Source organism: Pogoniulus pusillus, chromosome 12 (genome assembly GCF_015220805.1).
Source record: "Pogoniulus pusillus isolate bPogPus1 chromosome 12, bPogPus1.pri, whole genome shotgun sequence".
NCBI lineage: Eukaryota > Metazoa > Chordata > Aves > Piciformes > Lybiidae > Pogoniulus > Pogoniulus pusillus.
The window spans coordinates 10285568-10307670 of NC_087275.1; the positions used below are offsets into that span (position 1 = coordinate 10285568).

Genomic DNA, 22103 nt, shown 5'->3' on the forward strand with positions numbered 1-22103 from the left:
CTGCAGGTTTTTATACTAATTTCAATTGCCCTTTTTGCTTCAAGAGCCAGAGCAATGCACCCACAAGTCCCAGAAGAGTCATAGGAAGGAGGAGATGTTGCCTTAATGTAAAGAACAAATCATTGGTAGTTATACAATGCTAGGGGCATACTGAACATCATCACACAATTGAAACAATGCATTCAAGCATTATGTCCAAGATCTAGTCCCTGCTTTGCCACAAATAGTTTATGTTCAAGGTCCTCATCAGCTTCAATTAGTACAATGGTTTAAAGTCCAAACTGTGACAAATATCTGTTATAGACCAGGGCCATTAAACTATGTCCCAAAATGCTGTGTCTACATACTTTTTTGAATGCTTCCAGGGACGATGACTCCACCACCTTCCTGAGAAGCTTCCTCCAATGCCAGACCACTCTTTCAGTAAATATTTTTTTTTAATATCCAATCTAAACCTCATATCATCTGATTCTATCACTTGATACAGGGAGAAGAGACCAATGTCCACCTCTACAACCTCTTTTCTGGTAGCTGTAGAAAGCAATAAGTTCTCTCCTCAGCCCCTTCTCCAGACTAAACAATCCCAGTTCCCTCAGATGATCCTCATAAGACTTATTTTCTAGCCCTTCACCAGCTTTTTGCCCTTCTCTGGACTCAAGTGCTTCAGCACTTCAATGTCCTTCAATGTCCTAGTGAAGGCCCCAAAACTGAACAGAGTACTCAAGGTGCAACCTCACCAGTGCCTAGTACAGGGGAACAATCACATCCCTACTCCTGCTGGTCACACTGTTGTTGATACAGGCTAGGATGCTGCTAGCCTTCTTGGCCACCTGAGCATACTGCTGGCTCATGTTCAGCTGCCTGCCAAGCAGAATCCCCAAGTCCTTTTCTTCTGTGTAGCTTTCCAGCCACTGTTCCTGAAGCCTTTATTTTCTCAGAATTGTTGTGACCCAAGTGAAGGATGCACCTGTTGGCTTTGTTAAAACAGTAAATCTTGGCCCATTGATCCAGCTTGTCCAAATGCCACTGCAGAGCCTTCCTACCTTTGAGCAGATCAACACTCCAGCCCAGTTTGGTGTCATCTGCAAAGTTATTGAGAGTGCACTCAATTGCCTCGTATAGACCATTGATAAAAGTATCAAACAAGACTGATGTCAAAACTGAGCTCTGTGGATCACTGCCTGTGATCCTTTTTTTAGTCACCGCTTTTGACTATGGCTTTTGTCATTTAGCATTTATGAGAATGAGTTAAAATTGTGTTGAAAGCAATAAAGAGAAGCCATTCTGTAGAAATTCGACGAGCAAGCTGGGTACTTTTGCAGCAGTTTTGCTATTTACAAACCTTAATCACAGCAAACTTTGTTCACATCCATTATTTCTGCTGAAACTATTTAATATTATCAAGCTGATGGTTGAAAGGTCCTCAGAAAATGGCCCCATAGCTTATTTATTTGCATCATGATGCCATACCTCTTTGAAGGAGTGTTTCTTAGTAATATAGGAATAAAATCTTTATATAACAAAAGTTAATCTTGAAGAGCGGTGAGACTATAGCCCAACAAAGCCTTATTGAAGCAAGATTTCCTTAAGGAATTTTTTTCTGTCAGTCTGAAAAGCTGAGATATATATTAGCAATGAGATGGGAAAACAGGTGAGCTTTCCCTGAAGGAACTTGTGAAATCCTGACCTGGTATCTTTGATAGGAGGCTCTTACTGACTTCTGAATATGAAAACTTGACTCTGTATAGGATAGGATGAGAGCTTCTTATGAAAGCATAATTAGCCCAGTAAGGATGAATTTTTAGGTGAATGGAAAGATTTGACATACTTTCATCCCAGTCATTTGAGATCTGGCCATTTTCATGTTCTGTATTGACATGTCCCACCTCCCAGAACTCCAGGAGACATTGTGCCGAGGTAGAAAATCACTGCTGCACAGCTGCCTAGGTGAACAGTATCTGATGCAACTGCTGCTAATAGGCACAGATTTTATGATCATGCCTGTAACCAAGAGGCTGAGGGGAAATGTTAATTAATGCAAAGGAAAAAAATCTTGCCAGAGGCCAGCTGCTGTCTGAATTGATAGAGTAGCTCCAACACTCTAATTTCCAAACTGTAGATCCAGCAAGACTACTCTTCACAGTTTTATCTCCCAGTGCCTCAGGAGGATTTTAACTGCAGTCAGGGAAAAGTTCAATTCCAATAATAACTTTCTTGGTTAAGAGTCTGGCTAGAGTAAGGGTCTCTCTGCAATGCGGTTGCAAACTGGCTTGGGATGTAGGCTTCATTTCAGTTGATGCTATCAATGGTATGCTATTATTAGCAAACACCCTATGAACTTGAATCAGAGTCTGGAAATCAGTCCCAAACCCTTCCTCTTATTCATCATCCCCAAAATAACAGAATATAGAGGGTGCAGTAATGATAACAAGGCTGCAACTCTGTAATGTAGAGGTCTGTTCTGATTAAAGGACTTCCTCTGCAGAAGGTGATGTCTGAGAAGAAAAGAGCCTAGCTTGACTTACATGTCCCTCGGGAGTACTGTGGAGGAGATACATCTCATCAGTGAGGATTGTCATCATCCAGGCTGCAAATATAATAGTTTGATTGCAGGTTTGAACATTTTCTTCCAGCAAGGACCTCAGTTCTAATTTCTAAACTCTTTATCATTAATGCTGCCCTTAAAGCAGTTGTGTCATACACAGCACTAGACAACTGTCTCACCATTTTAATAATACAGTCTCTCCAAAACAAATGGAGCAAAATAACTTTTGATGTAATTAGGATCTTTATTTTTTAGCTTGCTTAAACTTTCTAATCCTGTGCCCTTCCAATATCCACAGCTCTATACCAAAAGGAACTAAAATCCATAGACATATCTAGATTAAAGCAGTTTATCTCCTTAACATAACACCAGACAAGGAAGCCTGAAGTTATATGTACTTAGATAAGTATGCATTTTGTAGACACATTATAAAACATTTGAAAGTTAATCAAGTAATATACTTTTCTGATAATTTATCACCTAATCTTATACTATTAACTATTGGGAAGAGCTAAATATGTGGTAATTAGTCTAATATCTAATCCAATATTTCATCATTATTTTAAAATGTGACAAGAGTTGCATGTTAGATTTGCTACCAGCATTTCAGAGGGGCTTGTTTATAGGATTTACAGAAGAAGAATGAAGGGCCATGCAATCAATGGCTTTGAGGCTGAGAGAGTGTCACCACGAGGTCACTGTTCGACAGATAAATGATGAATTTTTAAGGGTGATGCTTTATTCTGTGACCTTTTGACTTTCAGAATTGCCCTTGTAACAGGCAGCTATGAGCTTCAGCAAATAAATGAAATGTGAAAACCAGAAAGCAAAGCTTACTATTTGACCTGCTTGTTAGCAAAAGCTTCTATTGTGTACAGACTGAGCCTAAGTGAATCCTTAATTGGAACTGTTGTTCTCTAAGTAGCAGCAGAAAATATAACTAGCATCACATCAAACACATCCTAATGACTAGGATTCTTCCTGTTCATGTAAAAGATGCACAATTTGACCAAGACCATGAGGTAATGTAAAGTAAATAGAGGATGATGCTAGAGAAGAGATCTTGCTGACAGGAATAATGTGATTCAGCCTCTAATGACTCAGGGTTTTAAGAAGTGTTTTGGAGTAGACTTCAATTTACAATTCTTTGAATTGCACTTGCTTTTTATTAAACCCTCCCAGCTGAAAGCCTCTCTCTTACACTTCAGAAAAGGATAGCATCTTGCCAGGAAGAAATGTGGATAATGTTTTGCTCAAAGTAATAAATATTCACATGCTTATAATAAAGCCCCAAATGCCAGAGATGGCTTCTCTTTTCTGTTGCCTCAAGCAACCCTAGGCCACCCAAGGTGATGGATGGTCTCTCCTTCTATAGTCTTGCCAGGTGGTGCACCCCTCACATCCCTGGAACTGGGGGCCATCTGGCTATTTCTTGTGGCATCTGTAAACTTTGGTATCTTTCAAAGCCAGTCCCTGCTTTCTTCCTGCTCAGATCTGAGGATTATCCCATCTTGAGTCTCTCGTCTAGAAACAGAGAAGGCTGATGCCAACTAGGGAAGCTAATCAAGGTCCCTGCTTTTGCCTTCAGTTCTCTCAGTCTCAGCACTCGTGTTGCTAGTGTAGCTCTGGGTCTTTTCTGGCCTTTCAGCCTTTTCTGTTGTATCAGTCATTCGCATCTCTGAGAGGTGAAACACAAACTCTCAGTGATTTCACTTGGTACATTTTGTGTCCAGCAATTTCAGTGTCCTGTGTTTTCAAAGGTCAGCCATTGCACAGAGAAAGAAAGCACAGAGTTAAGATTTCCCAAAAGGCTGAAAAACAACAGGGAAGAGAATACTGAAAAGGAACATTTCTGTTTGGTATTTTAAAATCTTTTGTCCATCACTGAAAAAAAAAAATCTTACATATACTGAACTCCTCCACAGAAAATGTTTCTCTTCTCCCTACAAAGACAAATAAAAGCAAAAGTATATGTTTCCTAACTAGCTAACTACATATTTGCTAGCATTCGTTTTCATTGCAGTTTATTGAGCTGCTCCTGGAAGACCAGAAGCCTTTCATATTTAGTCTGAGCCTTTTTATTCTTCTAGATGCTAGCTAGATGCCTCCAAACTTCTGGAAAAGTGAGGCATTGAGGTAATGAAAAACATCTGCTACACCCTGGATTTCTGGGCTCCTCACCATGCTACAGGAACCTGCTAAGTCTGTGGTACTCCATACAGAGGCACCACCCCAGAAATCTTGACTTTAAAAGTCTGTAGGTAGAAAGCAAAGTGGCTACAGCGAGCACTTCTTTTTTTATCAAAGGTTCATCTAAATTCATCTATTTCTGTGAAACATTCTGCTATTGACAGTTTTTCACACTTAAAAGAAGAGGAAAGCAAACCTGATTTTGTTTGGAAACTCCCAGATATCTTTACACATTGCCTGGCTCAGAATGGAAACTATCAATGTCTGCAAAATCAGAGACTAATTTTTGAAATCTTGCTCATGGTAATAAAGCCTCATTTTCCCCATCTGTAAACTGTGAATAAATTTCCTTAGGTGAACATTGCAACTCTTGATCTCATTAATATTTGAGGAGCACTTGAGAATCACTAGATGTGCAAAGAATGTCTCTTCTCATGCCCGCAATGGGAGATGTGTTGTTTGTGATGCTCTGTGAATCTCCAAACCTCACTTTGTCTGACTTAAGACTGCAGTTGGGTTGCTTTGATGTCTTTGAGAGATAGCTTAAACTCCCCAAAGCAGAAAATCAAGTTGAAACTTATTCCTTTCATGTGGTATCTTATGAATAGGTTCTGTGAGAATTACATTTAAGTATACGAGGCTTCTACTTTTGGAAAATGCCTTTAACACAGTCTGTGTGGATGAGAATGATTTCCCTGCAATCTTTGATTCCCTTCTTTTTCTCAACCAGTTATGGTCTTCTGAGACAAAATTGTGTCAATGGGCATTTGAGAAGGTTAATGTTCTGTGCTCAAGAGGGATGTGATTCCTTCTCTTCAGTCCTTAAGGGTTAAGTGGTTAGTCAGATAACCTAGATTCTACAGCAAAAGACCTCTGTTACAATCAATTTTGCCTTCACCAAAAAAGCAAAATTTGCTAATCTCTGTCTATCAGTTGTGTGGATTCAAAGATTGTATCTGATTCAGTCTTAAACAGTAGGAAGATAGAGACTAGGAAAAAGCATACTTCTAGTTAGCAGACTCTCTGCAAATTCTTCAATGTGCCAATTTCTAAGCTCTTCTCTGTGTGTTTGTATCTTCAGGTTGTAAGTGCAAGACCAGGATTGCACCTTTTTCTTTTCTGCAAACTCAGCTCCCTCTCTGTCCCTTCTGATGAAGGTCTTTGGGCAATACAATATATAAATATTTATTGCTCTGCCATAGAAAAAGAGTTTATTTCTCTTCTCAGGGGCATTGGCCCCATGAAACATTATGAGTTCTGAATATTTTACTGCACACTAACGCCACTGCTAGTTCCACCTCTCTTCATTCTACTGCAGCTGAACATTACATTCCTCCTCAGAGATGCTGAAGTTTTCTCATACTTTGTTAGGTCACGTTTTCCTGGGTCATACTGTTGGGTGTTTTTTTACTAACTAGAGGATATAAACATCAAGGTGCCAACAAACTAAATGCCAAGTAACTAAATTTGACCTAAGTGAGCAAACCATTTTAAAAATCTATTGTAATGAAATTTGTGTTTATGTAGAGCTGTTTCACTACACACTCAACCAAGTCAAGCAGACTTACAGAGAATTTTGCTGCTTAACTTGATAAGAAAGAACTTTAATACAGCTGCTGAAGCCTTTGAGACTATTGAATACCTCTGATTTCTTCTGGGTAGGAGGCAGTGGTGCTACGCTCACCTTTGCAAGCTTGTGACAGTTTTACTGCAAGGAGGGCAATGAATGCTGTAGTCCTTGCTCCAGACTTGCTCAGAATCTATGGCTTTAAATAAACTCGTCGGGCCACTGTTTTCTGGCATGCCTCATAAATCTGCCTATATGTCTCAGTACATTCTGCCATCTATTACTCATGTCTATATTAGAGATAAAGTAATTCTCTTTGAACTTCAACTGCTGCCAAAAATCAGCACATCATAATGCAGAACAAATACTTCTTCATATTATATCCCCTTTATTTTTGTGTTTGACCCTTGCATTATGTGGTGGGGAAAAGCTTATAACTTCTTCTCTTGTTTTTCAGATAGCTTCCACAAACTTTTTGAGCTGAAGGAAGGGGAAGAAATTGGACTTTGCAGCACTTCTCAAAGTGAGTAGTATCTTTACAATAATGCTTTTTTTGATATATAACCTGGAGCAAATATATGGCAAATTAAATTAGCTGCACTTGTGGTAAATGAAAAAACAAAAAGGTGGATCACACAAACTTTAAAGGACTGCACTTCTTTAGAGACTTTGTAATAATCTTCTCATGAAAGTTCTTGTCTGGAAAGTTTCTTCCTTAATTTCAGATTTCTTCTATTCCTCACACTTTGAGGACTCCTTTTCCTTTCTCCAAGTCCAGTAGCCTCCAGACAGAGGCTGCAGACAGAAGCAAAGCAGGCAGTGCTGATCAAGTACTGAAAATTTAATCTGTTCATTTTGGGGATCCATTTTAGACGCCTAGGCAAAGCTTCAGACATTTCCCTTGCCTAGGCCAGCATGCTTTCTCTAATTAGAGAGGCAAGTTATCTTCTCATTTCAGCAATTAGCACTTGTAATAATTACCAGATATTTTTCTAATGATTCAGGAAGAGCATCCAACTTCAGAGGAATCTGTAGTGTCCCAGTATTTCTTGTCAGGGATGAAAGTTCACCTTTCAGCTAGGAACAAGTTGCTCAGAGTGCCATTAGACCATCCTTGCACATAGTTCACAGTGTGTTGTACAGCAATATTCTTGCCATAAATAAAACATTAGGTTTATCCCATATATGTGATTTTTTCACTTCTAGCTATACTTGACACAGCCTTTGGTTACAGTTGGGCATGTAGATACAAATCATCACAGCAAAAGCAGACATCAGACAACTCCACTTAACTGTGTAAATGAGTCTTCCCTGTAGCAGTATGCTGCAGTGAAATTCACCTATTTGGCTGTCCTATAAACAACAAGACCGCATGCAGCAATGCTAATTAATATATCATTTCATACACCTATTTACCAAGCCTAATTGAAAAAAAGGGGAAAAACCCCCAACTTTGTATAATTGGGGTTTATTTGATGTATTTGATTTCTAGACAGATTCCCCTCTCCTGTAGTCTCAGAAGTGTCTTAGCATCAAGGAATAGAGGCAGGAGTGCATTGCGGCATGTCCCGTGTTGGTAGTCCACTTGGTGTTCCACGTTACTCTTTCATTTCAAGAAATTTTAAGGGGAGTAATTACAGATACAGTAAACAGTTGTCTTGCTTCTCTATGGATTATCTTTTATAGCTTTTACCTTTACCCATTGTACATCAGAGCATATTTCACCTCACCTCAAGAACTTTGCATTTTGGAAAAGGTATGAACCATAATTAGATGTATGTGACGGTCACCTGCTGTTAAGCTATGTTTACACATTAAACTTTCAAAACCACAAAAGTGTAACATGATTTTTATACCAGAGCAATAGGCTGCATCACTATTTTATTTGTAGGCTCCATCACTAATTTATTTGTTTCAGTGCAGCTTAAGACTACCAGAAATAAGTCTAAACTGAATAAAGTTAAACAAACGTTAAGCTTAAATAAGTATTTACATAAATACTTGTATTGGTTTCTCTGGACTGTTTAAAAGTCTTACAACTCTCCGCCATGGTCAAAGCTTCTGTTAATCTTAGACAATCCCACTGAACTCTGAACACATAAATGAGAGCAGAATATGACCTATGACATAGCATTGGTGAAAACATCTCTTGGAGAAAAAGGATTGTTTTCAAATAAATGCTACTGAAACTGAAACAACTTATCTTTCAGTAAACACTCTTTCAGAAAATGTTAGCCCCGAAAGTGATGAGTAAGTAAAGACAGAATTCTAGAAGAATCATAATCAATGCTGCTGCAACTTGCATTATATAGTATTGTATTATTACATAACATTTAATACTAAGAAATGATAGCAGTCTTGAAATTCTAGTGCTTTAAGGTCATCCACACTCAGAAACAGGTTGAAAAACATGTGCTAGTTTGAGCCTAGCTAGGATATTTTAGGGAGAGGAATTAGATTACAGACTGTGAAAGGGAAACAGTGGTGATGTCTATTTCACTCATGGGCTTGCTGAGATGTATAAAAACAAGAACACAAACATAGGTATCAGAGTTACTCTGTGTCTCTGGCTGCCTCCCTTCTCTCCCTAACCTGCTGTCTGTGTAACTAATACATCTTTTTCCTAACCCCCCGGCCAATTCTCCAAACTCACCTTGAATGCAAGGCAAAGTCTGGGATAAGGTAGAGGGGTGGAAGGGTGGTTGGGAGCCTCTCCTGGGGACTCTGGTTTCTGGGAGGGCTGTTGTGTTTCTGTATTTCTTTTTTTAACTTGTATATTTCTGTATGTAGCTGTATATATTGTAATTATCTGCATGTATATTGTGCTAAGCTGTAAATATAAAGCTCCATTCTAATTTCCAGCTTGGCTGAGTCTAGTCTGGGTGATTTTCTTAAGTATGGTGGGACAGGTAACACCCAAACTATCAAAAAAAAAACAGCATGAATTTATATTATTTGTGTAAAATTTTACTGGTCTGTCTAGAAAGAGTAACCTGTTAAATGAACTATCATTAGAAACCCCAAGCTAAGAAGCAGACAAGTGGTACTGATGTCTAACCATGTTTTAAAAACACATCCTGTACTTAGAATGCAAAATCTGTGACTGCCATTAATTCATGAGTGCTGCACTTCATATTCTTAAATAGCTTGATTGTGTCCCTAATGCAAACAGTGAAGGGCATAGGGAAGAGCTGCAGTAGTCAAGCCAGACAAACAAAATATGAATTAAAGTTTCAGCAAGTGGGCTAGAAAGAGCATAGGTCTCAGCCTAGCTAGATTCCAAAGACAGTAGTAAGACACTTTAATTACATGATTGATGTGGGCTTCAAAAGAAAACACCGAATCCACGATGACCCCAAGGTCACAAGCATTATCCGAAGGATAAAAGAACTACCACAAATGGAAACTACCACAGATGACACCTGAGACCTCTGAGCCAGTGAACTAATCAATAGCAACTCGGTTTTGTCTGTGTTAAGTTTAACAAAATTTGAAGTTACCCGTGATTAAATATCACAGAGGCAATTACACAAAACATCAAACTTCTCTGTAGACTCTGCAGGGACTGAGAGGATATCCGAGTATCGTCTGCATACAAATGACACAGCAAACAGGGTGGGTGAATAATGTTAACTAAAGGGAAGTGTATGAATCAAAATTGAACCTATAAGAGAAACACAGCCTTCCTAAAGAATGAATTCCCTCCAGCAGAAGTGGATTTTGTCAATGCATAAAAACCAGCAAACATGACCCAGTCCAAGCTCCCAAATGGAATTAAAGAAAGGCCTGATAAATAGTCACTGCAAAGCCAACATCTAGCAAAATATATGAGCTGTTAAGTCATTTCAATGTTTTGTCCACCTTTGTTAATAGTTCTGGAAGCAGGAAGTCTCAATGAAACCAGTGGCTGTATTTCATTTCAAAGGACCACTTTCAGCTATGCAGATGTAGGTGTGCTCAGCCTTTCCCAATAGACATCAGTAGTATTGTTGAATTGCAATAATGCCCTAATAATTGGACAACTGCCGATCCACGATATTGCCTCTTGAAAGGCAGTTCTGCAACCACTTCTAACATCTCATCTAGCTTTGGAATTAGAAAAAGGACAGGCACAGACAGAAGTGAAGTTAGATCACTGTTAAAGAGGTGTGAGTAAACTTGTGCGTGCCTTCAAAGCAGATAGTTCAACTTGCCACAGAAAACATTAGAACAGCAATAAGAAGAATGGACAAAGGTCTGCGGATGGGAGAATTTCCAAAACGAGACAGTGGCCAAAAAAAATCCAAAAATTAAATTAGTAATGATTTATGACTGCAAAATAACATTAATTAAAGTAAGCTTAGTGGTATCCTTACCGCTTCCATTTGATGCTACTACAGGCAGCTGGAAAGAGGACACAAATTATCTAGAAAAGAACTGAGACCTCACCCAAGGTTTTTTTTCCTCCTTTCATGTTTCCATTTCTTGACCACGTTAGCACAGGATGTGAACCAAAAGCAGGCACAATGGCATATGGATAGAGGATGATAATTTACTAAATTCGAGAGGAATTGCAAGGAAGGAGAGTTGCAGAGTTTAACAGAAGGCAGTGTCAGAGACTGCAGCTTAGAGTGTTCTCTGAAGTGAAAAAGACTATCAACTTCTGAAATAGAAACCAGCATATAAAGGTTTGCTGGGATTTTTTATGAGACATTGAGGTTTTCTTGAGACACTGAATTTATTTCAAATACAGAGAAAATAAATGCAAAGACAGTTGTTCCCAAAACTCAGTTCTTGGGTTCTAATATATTGGGACAGGGAGGAGGGATCACACATGGAGCATGTGTTTCCTCTGCCACCTTGACTTAATGGTGAAAATTGACCTTTACTCTTCAGTTCAAAAGTCCAAGCCTTCTGTGAACTTATGTAATTAGATGTCACCTATAGGGCAATAACGTAATGAAATTCAGGTGTGGATTTAGCATGAACGCCATGAGGGACATGACCTTCTTCTCTTCCTTCCAGTTCCCCCTTTGCCCTGCTCCACTCCTTGCTCTGAGATCCATCCCCATACTAGAAACAGGAATGGGGATGCCTGCTACTAGGTCTTGGTTGTCCTGCTCATGAAGAGGCAAGAGTGGCCCAAACTCTGGGGAGGGAGCTGTGATCCAGGACTTAGATGTCCAGTTCAGATCTGGTAGTGTCTGCCATTGAAACAGTCCTATCAGCTCCTGCTGTCTACAGGTTTCAGGAATGAGATTAGGTGCAGGAATGGGCTCAGAGAGCCCAGAGGTTTTCAGAAATATTTCCCAGCTCCGGGCACACATTGCAGCCATGTTCCAAGTACTGAGAGCAAATACTTAGCATTTGCTTCCAGCCGTTGCCTCCATGGCCTGATGCCAATAGGAAAGAAACTCCCTAACATGCATATGCTGTACGAGGGATCAGCTTACTCAAGTCAGGTCCCAGATCTAGAAAGTTGGTGCTGAGGGAAATTCAGTCATGGCTAAAACTTCAGTGTGTGATCTCACTTGAGTAACACAAAAAAACAAGATGAAGAACGAGTAGCTTGGCAAAAAATTATCTATGTTTTGCATGTGAAATGGAAAGGTTTGAAGAGTAGACTGAGAGAAACCCACTCTACATACTCCTGCTTAAAAAAATCTTGTTCAGAAGACTATAGTTCTGTGTGTTTGCAAAGGAGTCTCAACCTGCATCATAGAATCATAGACTCATAGAATCAACCAGGTTGGAAGAGACCTCCAAGATCATTCAGTCCAACCTAGCACCCAGCCCTGTCCCATTAACTAGACCATGGCACTAAGTGCCTCATCCAGGCTTTGCTTGAACACCTCCAGGGACGGTGACTCCACCACCTCCCTGGGCAGCCCATTCCAATGTCAATCACTCTCTCTGTCAAGAACTTCCTCCTAACATCCAGCCTAGACCTCCCCCCTGGCACAGCTTGAGATTGTGTCCCCTTGTTCTGTTGCTGGTTGTCTGGCAGAAGAGACCAACCTCCACCTGGCTACAGCCTCCCTTCAGGTAGTTGTAGACAGCAATGAGGTCCCCCCTGAGCCTTCTCCAGGCTAAACAACCCCAGCTCCCTCAGCCTCTCCTCATAGGGTTTGTGTTCCAGGCCCCTCACCAGCTTTGTCACCCTTCTCTGAACATGTTCCAGTATCTCAACATTTCTCTTGAATTGAAGGGCCCAGAACTGGACACAGCACTCAAGGTGTGGCCTGACTAGTGCTGAGTACAGGGGAAGAATAACTTCCCTCGTCCTACTAGCCACACATCCACCTCTAGCATCACAACTCTACCCTAAATGCATGTGTACATGGTTAGAAACATGAAACATATCCTTATTATAACTATAGTAAGTAGTTACAAAGATCACTACTGCTTTCTTATTTTTCTTACAGAATTATATTTTTTTTCCAGTGTGATGTTTGGGTTTTGTTTTGTTTGTTTTTTTACTTTTGTGAGATTATTTTGGTAAAAAAGTCAGAAATGTAATAATAATAATAATAATAATAATAATTTCAAGCTTTAAAAATACATCATTTGACTGGAAATTAATAATTGTAGAACTGTGGAAAGCTTAAAATGAAAGTGACCATGAAGCAAACAAAATCTGTCAACAATCCAGACAGCTCTGAGCAACAGCAAGAACAACAAAGAAAATCACCTGTCCACCTGGTCAGGGATTTTCTTAACTCCTTTGATTTCCATAACTCTTGATGAAAGTGAGTGTCTTCAAGTCTCCTGCTGGCTCTGTGACATCCAAAAATAGTTCTTAACTCCTTCCTGAAAGCTTTGACAGGTCACTAACTGTTTTGTAGCATCTCAGGCTTTCTACAAGTCATAACACATAAAGCAGAGGTTAGCATTTCACATTGTCTCTTTGTTACAAGACCAAAACACATCATGGCCCAGAACAATCTCCCTAGTTCTGTTCTGTGCTTCCCTAATTAATGGTTAAGTATTATTTAGATCAGAAATCATAGGATCATGGAATTATTTTGGTTGGAAAAGACATTTGAGATCATCAAGTCAATCCATTATCTAACTCTACCAAGTCTGATACTAAACCATATCCCTCAGAACCACATCTTGCCACCTACTGAACACCTCCACAGATAAGATGTGCAAACACTGGTATTCATACGGCACCTCTAAATATTTTGCTTACCACTTTCATATCTCTAATTTTGGAATTTCCATACATTTTGACTCCAGAAAGTTGAGAATTAAGCTTCTCTGTTCTGTAAATCTGGGAGAAACTGTCTCTGCTTGTTTTCAGCAATAATCACATACTTATATTGCTATTGTTTATGTGCATATCTTGGATCCTACAGTCAGGATTTGTGAACTGGTTACACTTCAAGGGGAGCAGTTTATTTGGAGCAGTACTTAGTTCTCTTTTTTTCTAGGTTTTCATACTCATGGAAATAAATCCACACAAATGATACCTTAAAAAATTATATTACTTGAGCAGAAGTCAGACAGGTGGCCTCTGTCAAGTCTAGCAGCAGTGATCCAAGACACAGCAGGCCAGTTGTACCTGCTACAGCCTGCAGATGAATTATCACTTACGGCAATGGATGCAAAAGCAAATATTTGCAAGTTCTCCATTGGCAGCAGTTCACAGGAGGCAAGTGGCTTTGAGCATTGACAGCTCAATGACAGCTATCGTTTCCCTAAGCCACAGATTCTGTATTAGGTTTCCTACAACCATATCAAAAGCACAAAAGGACGGACTTACCCAGTTCAAACTCATTCTGGAAGGACTGGTGTGCTGAAAAGACAGGGGGATGCTATCTTTCTCTATCAGTGTGATCACAACAAGGTCAAAGGCTTTTTTGCCCCTCCATTTTTAACCCAAAATTCTTTCCTACTCTTCAGCGAGGGCTCCAGAGCCCTGTAGCATCTCTTTCTTTCTGGACAGTAGCATCAGACCTTGGCCATTATGTCTACATGGAGCAATTACAGCAGATGCCTTTGCAGTCTAGCCAGAACTAAGCTCCAGGCCAAAACTAGCTGTATTGGGGACCTATATATAACACTCTGCTGGGAAAAGCTTAACACTAATCTCCCTTGCCTCACAGAAGTTCTTGCAGAGCACACCTGTTTATGCTGCAACCTTTTCTGCTAGTTTGTGCCTTCCATTTCCTTTTGCTTTCTGCCTTTTCTATGCAGTCCATGGTGCACAGAAAGTTGATGCCAAGCCCTGATGCAGCCGCATCATTTGCCCGGTCCTGCCAGGCATGGTTACATGCTGCTGCTGCTATTTCTGTTGCTCAGGGGAGCAGCAAAAATAGCACATGGTACTTGTAATGCCAAGATTCCTGGGGCATTTTGGCCTGCCAGTGGCATGGTACTTTTTATGAAGCTATTTCCTGGGTCACCAGTTGACCTTGGAAATGGAAATCTGGCCCTGTCTAAGTGAACTGCCCCAAAATATTCCTGCTGTGCGGCAGGGCTGGTGTCCTCATATGCACAGGACAGACAAGCAGGGAGCTGTCTAGGATGCCAGTGACACGTGCTGGCAGAAAGTCACCACTGCATGCTTTTGCTATTTTGGCTATGCCTCATACTGATTGCTAAACTGGCTTAAATCTGCCTTGCCTGGTGAACCAGCAAGTTAAGACTCTGATACCCGTATCATGGAGCCATGGCTGGTCAGGGCTGATATAAGAGCTTCCAGGGGTTCCTCCATCCAGCAGAACTGTCACTCTGACTTTTAGAAGCTTTCAGTAATTATTTCATGTAGTACATGTACTAGACTGCTAGTAACACCTTTCACAGAACTGGTGTCCTCCCCAGTACTTAGGTTACTTAATATTCTCCATGATAAAGGAGTCTTGTGATTTTTTTTTTTCCATTACAAAAGTCTCACAGCCTCACTGTTTGCTGTAAGGCATATACCACAAAAGAAACACTCTTAATCTTCAGAAGTGTCAAGGTTTTTTTGTCTAAAACTCTCCTCTGACACAGCTGAGCTGACACTATTAAAGAATCAACCCATTTTCTTCTCTTGTGCATATAGATCACATACACATATACAAATTGGTTTTAACCTTACCTTAAAATATTCCTAAAAAATAACTCACCCAAATTATATAATTTCATTATAATTAAAACTGAAGCTGCAAAGTGCTCAAAAGCTGAAAAATAACACAATCAAAGTTGGCTGTGCAGGCACAGTTTGCCTCCAGTGCATATGAATTCTGGTACTGTTTGAAAAAAATACCCAAAAGCTATGTAAGATTGTTGACATTTCTTCTGACAGCAGGATCCTCTGCATCAGGTAGCTCAAAGATCCAAACAGAATTTGACTGGAAAATAGTGAATCTATCATCTTGTAATGTTCAAGTCTGGCTCCATAGGATTGAGGAGGGGAAAAAGGGCACTTTAAATAAAGTAGGGTTTGGATATTTGCTTGTTTTACATGCAATATTAATTACTCTATTGAGGGATAGAATAATATTGCTTTCAAACATGCCAGTGCCATGGACCAACAGTTTCCAATCTCATAGAATAATAGAATCAGTCAGGGTTGGAAGGGACCACAAGCACCATCCAGTTCCAAACCTCCTGCCATGGGCAGGGACACCCTACCCTAGATCAAGCTGCCCACAGCCTCACCCAGCCTGGCCTTAAACACCTCCAGGGATGGAGCCTCAACCACCTCCCTGGGCCACCCATTCCAGGCTCTCACCACTACCTTGGTGAAAAACTTCCTCCTCAAGTCCAGTCTGAACCTACCCACTTCCAGCTTTGCTCCATTCCCCCTAGACTCAGCCATACTGTTTTGCAAATGAGCAGAAAGAAGCAGCTAAACAGAGACTAGCTCAGCTTGAGTAAGGAGGTCGAACCAGCACCCGTGGGTGACGTTAGAGCGGTCATGGAGTTCCTAGCCTACCTAACCGGGGGGCCACACCAGGCCCCCCGGCCTTTGAATCCCCTCCACCACTCACCCAGTGTGCACCACGGGGGAACTCACCAGTGGTGATGATGCGAGGAGGATCCCTCTGCCCAAAATGGGCAAGCTTGGAGCTTCTGCCTTCCCTGGGGCTCATTATAAAGGGGAGTGGGCAGGGAGGGCAAAGTGGTCACACCTGGGGTGGGAGGAGACTCCAACAGAACCCAGGTGCTCTGGGTTTGGGGGAAAAGGGGCAGTGGTGTTGAAAGGAGGGAGGTGGAGAGGAAAATTATGGAGATGTAAAGAGGAAGATGGGGGGGAGGAAAGAGATGGAGAGGAAAGGAGGAAGATGGGGTGAAAGAGGAAGATAGAGAGGAAAAGGGGATGGAGAGAAAAGGAGGAAAATTGGGGGGGGAAAGGAAAGAGATGGAAAGGAAAGGAGGAAGACAGGGGAGAAGCGAGATTAAAAAACAATCATAAAAATGAAAACTGGGCTGTAGTGTTTGCACTGAAACCAACCTTTTCATGGGTTGGTACCCTTTGTAATTTCTGCTTGGAATACTGACCAGGCATCTTCAGCAGTTCACTATGTTGGCTGAAGAAGAGCAAGTCTCACCTGGCTAAGAATTAAAAATGAGAAGGTAAAAGGGAAAAACTAAGAAATAAAAATTAAATGGAAAAACAAATACAAATTATAAATAAATATATATGCAAAGTGTGAGGTTTTTCAGCAAGTTCTCCATGGGACAGCAATGTGCTCTTGTGGTCAAGAAGGTCAATGGCATCCTAGGGTGCATCAAAAAAAGTGTGGCCAGCAGATCTAGGGAAGTTCTTGTCCCCTTTTACTCTGCCCTGGTGGGACCACACCTGGAATACTGTGTCCAATTTTGGGCTCCCCAATTTGGGAGAGACAGGGACCTGCTGGAGAGAGTCAGCAGAGAGCCACAAGGATGATTAGGGGCCTTGAGCATCTCCCCTATGAAGAAAGATTGAGAGGCCTGGGGCTGTTTAGTTTGGAGGCACCAAGAGGAGATCTGATCAATGTCTAGAAACATCTGAGGGGTGGGTATCAAGCGGATGGGGCCAATCTCTTTTCGATGGTGAACAGTAATAAGGTAAGGAACAATGGATACAAACTACAACAAAGAAGTTTTCACCTCAACATGAAGAGACATTTCCTTATAGTGAGGATGACAGAGCACTGGAACAGGCTGCCAAGAGAAGCTGTGGAGTCTCCTTCTCTGGAGACTTTCAAAACCTGCCTGGATGCATTCCTGTGCAGACTACCCTAGGTAATCCTGCTTGTGGCAGGGGGGTTGGACTTGATGATCTCTGGAGGTCTTTTCCAACCTCTAACATTCTGTGATTCTGTGTGATTCTGTTTGCTCACAGACTGTAAGCTCTGTCTTGCCAGCTGCATGCCCATCTTTCAGGCAAAATTTTATACAAACAAACAAACAAAAATCCCCAAATTTGAACCCCTAGCCAGGTTTTCTGCTGATCTTGAAAAACACATAACACTTCATTGGAAATTTGGCTGTGAACTTTGGCCAAAATATATCATCTTCACTTAATATTTTTTCACCACTGACTACATGTATTGGTTCTTTTCATTTAAAAGATTTTTGTGCACCTACCCTCATGGCATTTAGATGCACGACAGTACTATTCTCAGCTACAAAATAATCCAAACAGAACCCAAGGGAGTGTGATGGAGCAGCCAAGACAAATTCCAATGGTTTAGATTTGTTACTTTCATAGATTTTTCTTTTTTTTTTGTTCAAGGTGATGACCTTTTAAGCCAAGCTTGCTGGCAAAATGTGCAATAGCCATATAAATTGTAAAGCCTGGCCCCAAAAAAATAGTTTTCAAATTACAGAGTTTGAAGTAAATAAAACACAAATGCATATCACAATCAGATCCTTAAAATAGCTGCAGTCATAGAAACAAACCTGAGCATACCTGAAATCATATGTCTTCCATTTCTCATTAAATATTAAAGACTATGATTGCTTATTAGAGAATCATGGTGTACTGAATGCATTCTGAATGGCTGGGATGCATTGCACCCACCAAGTCAACGTGAAAAACAAACACAGGCTTTGTCATGTTGTCAGAATACTGAAACCAGGTACATCTGTGTGGACAGTTTCAGGCACATGAAAATTACTCTGCAAATGACAGCTTTTAAATAAAAACCAAACAAAGCAAACAAAAAACAAACTAAACCAAAACAAAACAAAAGCATACCACCAACCCCCAAAACAATAAAACACAATAATAAAATAATATCAATAATAGCACCAATAATAATAATAATAATTATTATTATTATTATTATGTCTGCAGCAGCTAAGTTTGGACCTGACAGCAACACGTGCATGTTTCTCAATCTGAAACACTTGTACTTTCTGCACTCACTGGATATGCCTGTGCCATGAATCTGAGGCACTCGAGGGCTCTGATTCCCATGACCTACTAACAGTCATGCAAAGCAAAGAACTTGTACAGCACAACAAATTCCTGTCTTCTTATTTCCTCCTTTGACAGCAAGGACAGGGAGTTAGGGCTTTTGTGCTGCTCACACGCAGCAGCTATTCTCAAGGGGCTGGTTCCATAAAGGTTAAAATCCTTTTAGATAGAAAAGTGGTCAGAAAAAAACAAATAAGTGAAAGCCTTAGCATAATTGAGACAGGTAGACACCCAGAACACTAAGACACCAAAGTACTTAAGAATTAAGAGAGGTCTGGGGCTACTCAGCCTAGATAAGAGAACACTAAGAGGGCAAATCTTCTCAATGCATGTAAATAAATATCTAAAGGGTGGAGGTCATGAGAATGGGGCTGCACTGTTCTCAGTGGTGGCCAGTGATAGGACAAGAGGCAGTGGGTACAAACAACAACAAAGGAGGTTTCACTTGAACTTTAGGAAAAACTCCTACACTGTGAAGGTGACAGAGCACCAGAACAGGCTGCCCAGAGAGGTGGAGGAGTCTTCTTCTCTGGAGACTTTCAAAACCCTCCTGCACATGTTCCTGTGCAATCTGATCTAGAGAAACTTCCTGTAGTAGGGAGGTTGAACTAGATGGTCTGCAGAGGTCCTTTCCAAGCCCTACCATTCTGACTCTAAAGGTGGGAACAAATTTGTCTGTCAAATTTTAAGCCTGTCTGTGTCCAGGAATTAAAAACAAATATTATCAGAGTGAAAATAAAGTGGTGAGCAATGAATAGAAAAAAAGATCAGAATGCTTTAGAAATTGTTGGCCAAATGCAATGTAGCAAAGATAGCTTTATTATGAAAGATGATATGCAAGAATATTGAGGAAATCTGATCACTAGTCCAAATGGGAAAATCTTTACTTTCTCTAATCGCTATCAAATATTACTTAGCATCTGAATCCCTTCACCTGAGTTTCCAACAAGCATCAAGACAGCAGCAACAAAAAATCCACACCAGAACTGGTGCTGATGTGCTAACTGATTTTGCTAATGCTATGGGTATGAAGGACTGTTTCCCTAGGCTTAGTGGCCAAAAAACTCAGGCGAAAATACACTCTATGAGGTAAAAATCTTATGGCAAGTCTCTGACAGCAGATAACATATAGAGGTAAGAGAGAACAAGGAAATCATGCTCAGCTATGGTCATAGTATATTAATAATCTAATGAGTGTAAAGTTAACATTAATGGCATAAGAGAGCTTAGATACAGATAAGAAGTACAACAGTGGGTATTAAATAAACAAGAATTATAGAAGGAACGTGGCTGGATTTAGGAATGCATTGGCTGCAGTATTTATGAATTCTCAACACAGTAACTCACATTGGCATGAAATATGATCATATGAAGACAAATCTGGTAGAATCATAGAATCAATGAATCAACCAGGCTGGAAGAGACCTCCAAGATCATCCAGTCCAACCTATCACCCAACCCTATCCAATCAACTAGACCAAATGTTAAGTCGGAAAAAACTACATTCATAAAGATTCTAAGCAGAGGAGTTGCAAAGTTTTGATCAGCTAGATCAACTTGGCCTACTAGTAATGAAGGACAAGTCAGAAGCACAACCCTCTTCTAACTCATGCAAGACCTCTCTTGAGCTTAAAGAGTTTGGCTTTCTATCCTATTTCTGGCCTTCAGGTGTGTCAGCCAAGACTCCTAGTTTGGTATCAGGTCCTGGCCTATTTTTTGTTTCTGGCTGTATCAGGGCCAAGAACCACTTCCATACGAGTGGATCTGAGTGCACCTCAGCTACTCTGAACTTCTACTGAAACAGGTTTCACTACAGACTCAAATTAACAGGAAAGAGAGAGCAACTCAGTAACAGGAACATTCACATGCAGCCTATAAACCTAGACGTATGCGATCCAGCTGCAGAAAAGGACAGTAATTGTGAATAACCAATTAATTTCTTCCTCAAGTTAGACAAGCCTGGTTATGGAATTAAAAAAAAAAAGAAGAAAAAAAGAGGAGCTGTAGTTAGATGTCTGTGTTTTGGTTTCATGTGTTGGACCAGCATACTTCAACAATGCCCATCCTTTTCTTGCCTTCTCCAATGTGCAGCTTTTTAGTACAGGTTCTTTGCATGAGAAGAGTCTCATGAAGCAATGCTAAACCTAAGTACAAGGTACCTTAGTCCAGGTACTTTGCACGAGAAGAGTCTCATGAAGCAGTGCTAAACCTAAGTACGAGGTGCCTTAGTACAGGTACCTTGCATGAGAAGAGTCTCATGAAGCAGTGCTAAACCTAAGTACGAGGTGCCTTAGTACAGGTACCTTGCACGAGAAGAGTCTCATGAAGCAATGCTAAACCTAAATACAAGGTACCTTAGTCCAGGTACTTTGCATGAGAAGAGTCTCATGAAGCAGTGCTAAACCTAAGTACGAGGTGCCTTAGTACAGGTTCTTTGCATGAGAAGAGTCTCATGAAGCAGTGCTAAACCTAAGTACAAGGTACCTTAGTCCAGGTACTTTGCACGAGAAGAGTCTCATGAAGCAATGCTAAACCTAAGTACAAGGTACCTTAGTACAGGTACCTTGCATGAGAAGAGTCTCATGAAGCAGTGCTAAACCTAAGTACGAGGTGCCTTAGTACAGGTACCTTGCACGAGAAGAGTCTCATGAAGCAGTGCTAAACCTAAGTACGAGGTGCCTTAGTACAGGTACCTTGCACGAGAAGAGTCTCATGAAGCAGTGCTAAACCTAAGTACGAGGTACCTTAGTCCAGGTACTTTGCATAAGAGTCTCATGAAGCAGTGCTAAACCTAAGTATGAGGTACCTTAGTCCAGGTACTTTGCATGAGAAGAGTCTCCTGAAGCAGTGCTAAACCTAGGACATCTGTTTCTCAAATCTCTAGCCATACAAGCAATTTGAGTTTGCTTTAGTGTCTCTGGCTACATAGCACTTAAAGCTCATAACACAAAGGCCTTTCAAATGAGGTTCTAGATTAATTGTTCTTTCTTTTAGTACCAATGACAGACAGACACTAAATGTAGATAAAATAATGCAAGTCCTCTGTTTATGCCAAATCCTCCATTTCCACATTTTTGAGAGAGAACTCTTTAAGATGAGGCTCACATTTCCCAGGTTTGTTCCTTTCTTCTCTCCCTCTTGCATGTGGCTCTGCTCCAGCCTGTGGAATCTCCTGTTGTTCAGGAAACCAGTTTGTTGTTATTTCTTCTTTAGCTCTCTAAAATGGCTTCTCAGAGTTTCTTTGATGGCTGCCACCCTCTTTTTCTTATTAGTATTGCTGACTTCTGATCAGTTTTGACACATAAACAAAGCTCCCTGAAAACTTATTCACAGACCAGCAGCAAGATCCCCTGAATTGTTTCTGAGTCTGCACATTTTCATGGCAGTATTTTGAACAAAATAGACATCTTTGAGGGAGAAAT

At 40.6% G+C, this 22103-nt stretch overlaps 1 long non-coding RNA gene across 4 annotated transcripts in view; it reads right to left on the reverse strand.

Moving 5' to 3' along the window:
- LOC135180100 (uncharacterized) overlaps window positions 1-16355 on the reverse strand; it is a 31892-nt gene extending 15537 nt beyond the window's left edge. For 3 of the 4 annotated variants that reach the window (XR_010304274.1, XR_010304272.1, XR_010304273.1), the window contains exons 1-3: window positions 16291-16355; window positions 12973-13139; window positions 2526-2587 (exon numbers count right to left, since the gene is read on the reverse strand). This is a non-coding gene — a long non-coding RNA (uncharacterized LOC135180100). The remainder of the gene's footprint in view (window positions 1-2525; window positions 2588-12972; window positions 13140-16290) is intronic. The other variant, XR_010304275.1, reaches the window with a different exon arrangement.
- Window positions 16356-22103: the final 5748 nt, after the last annotated feature.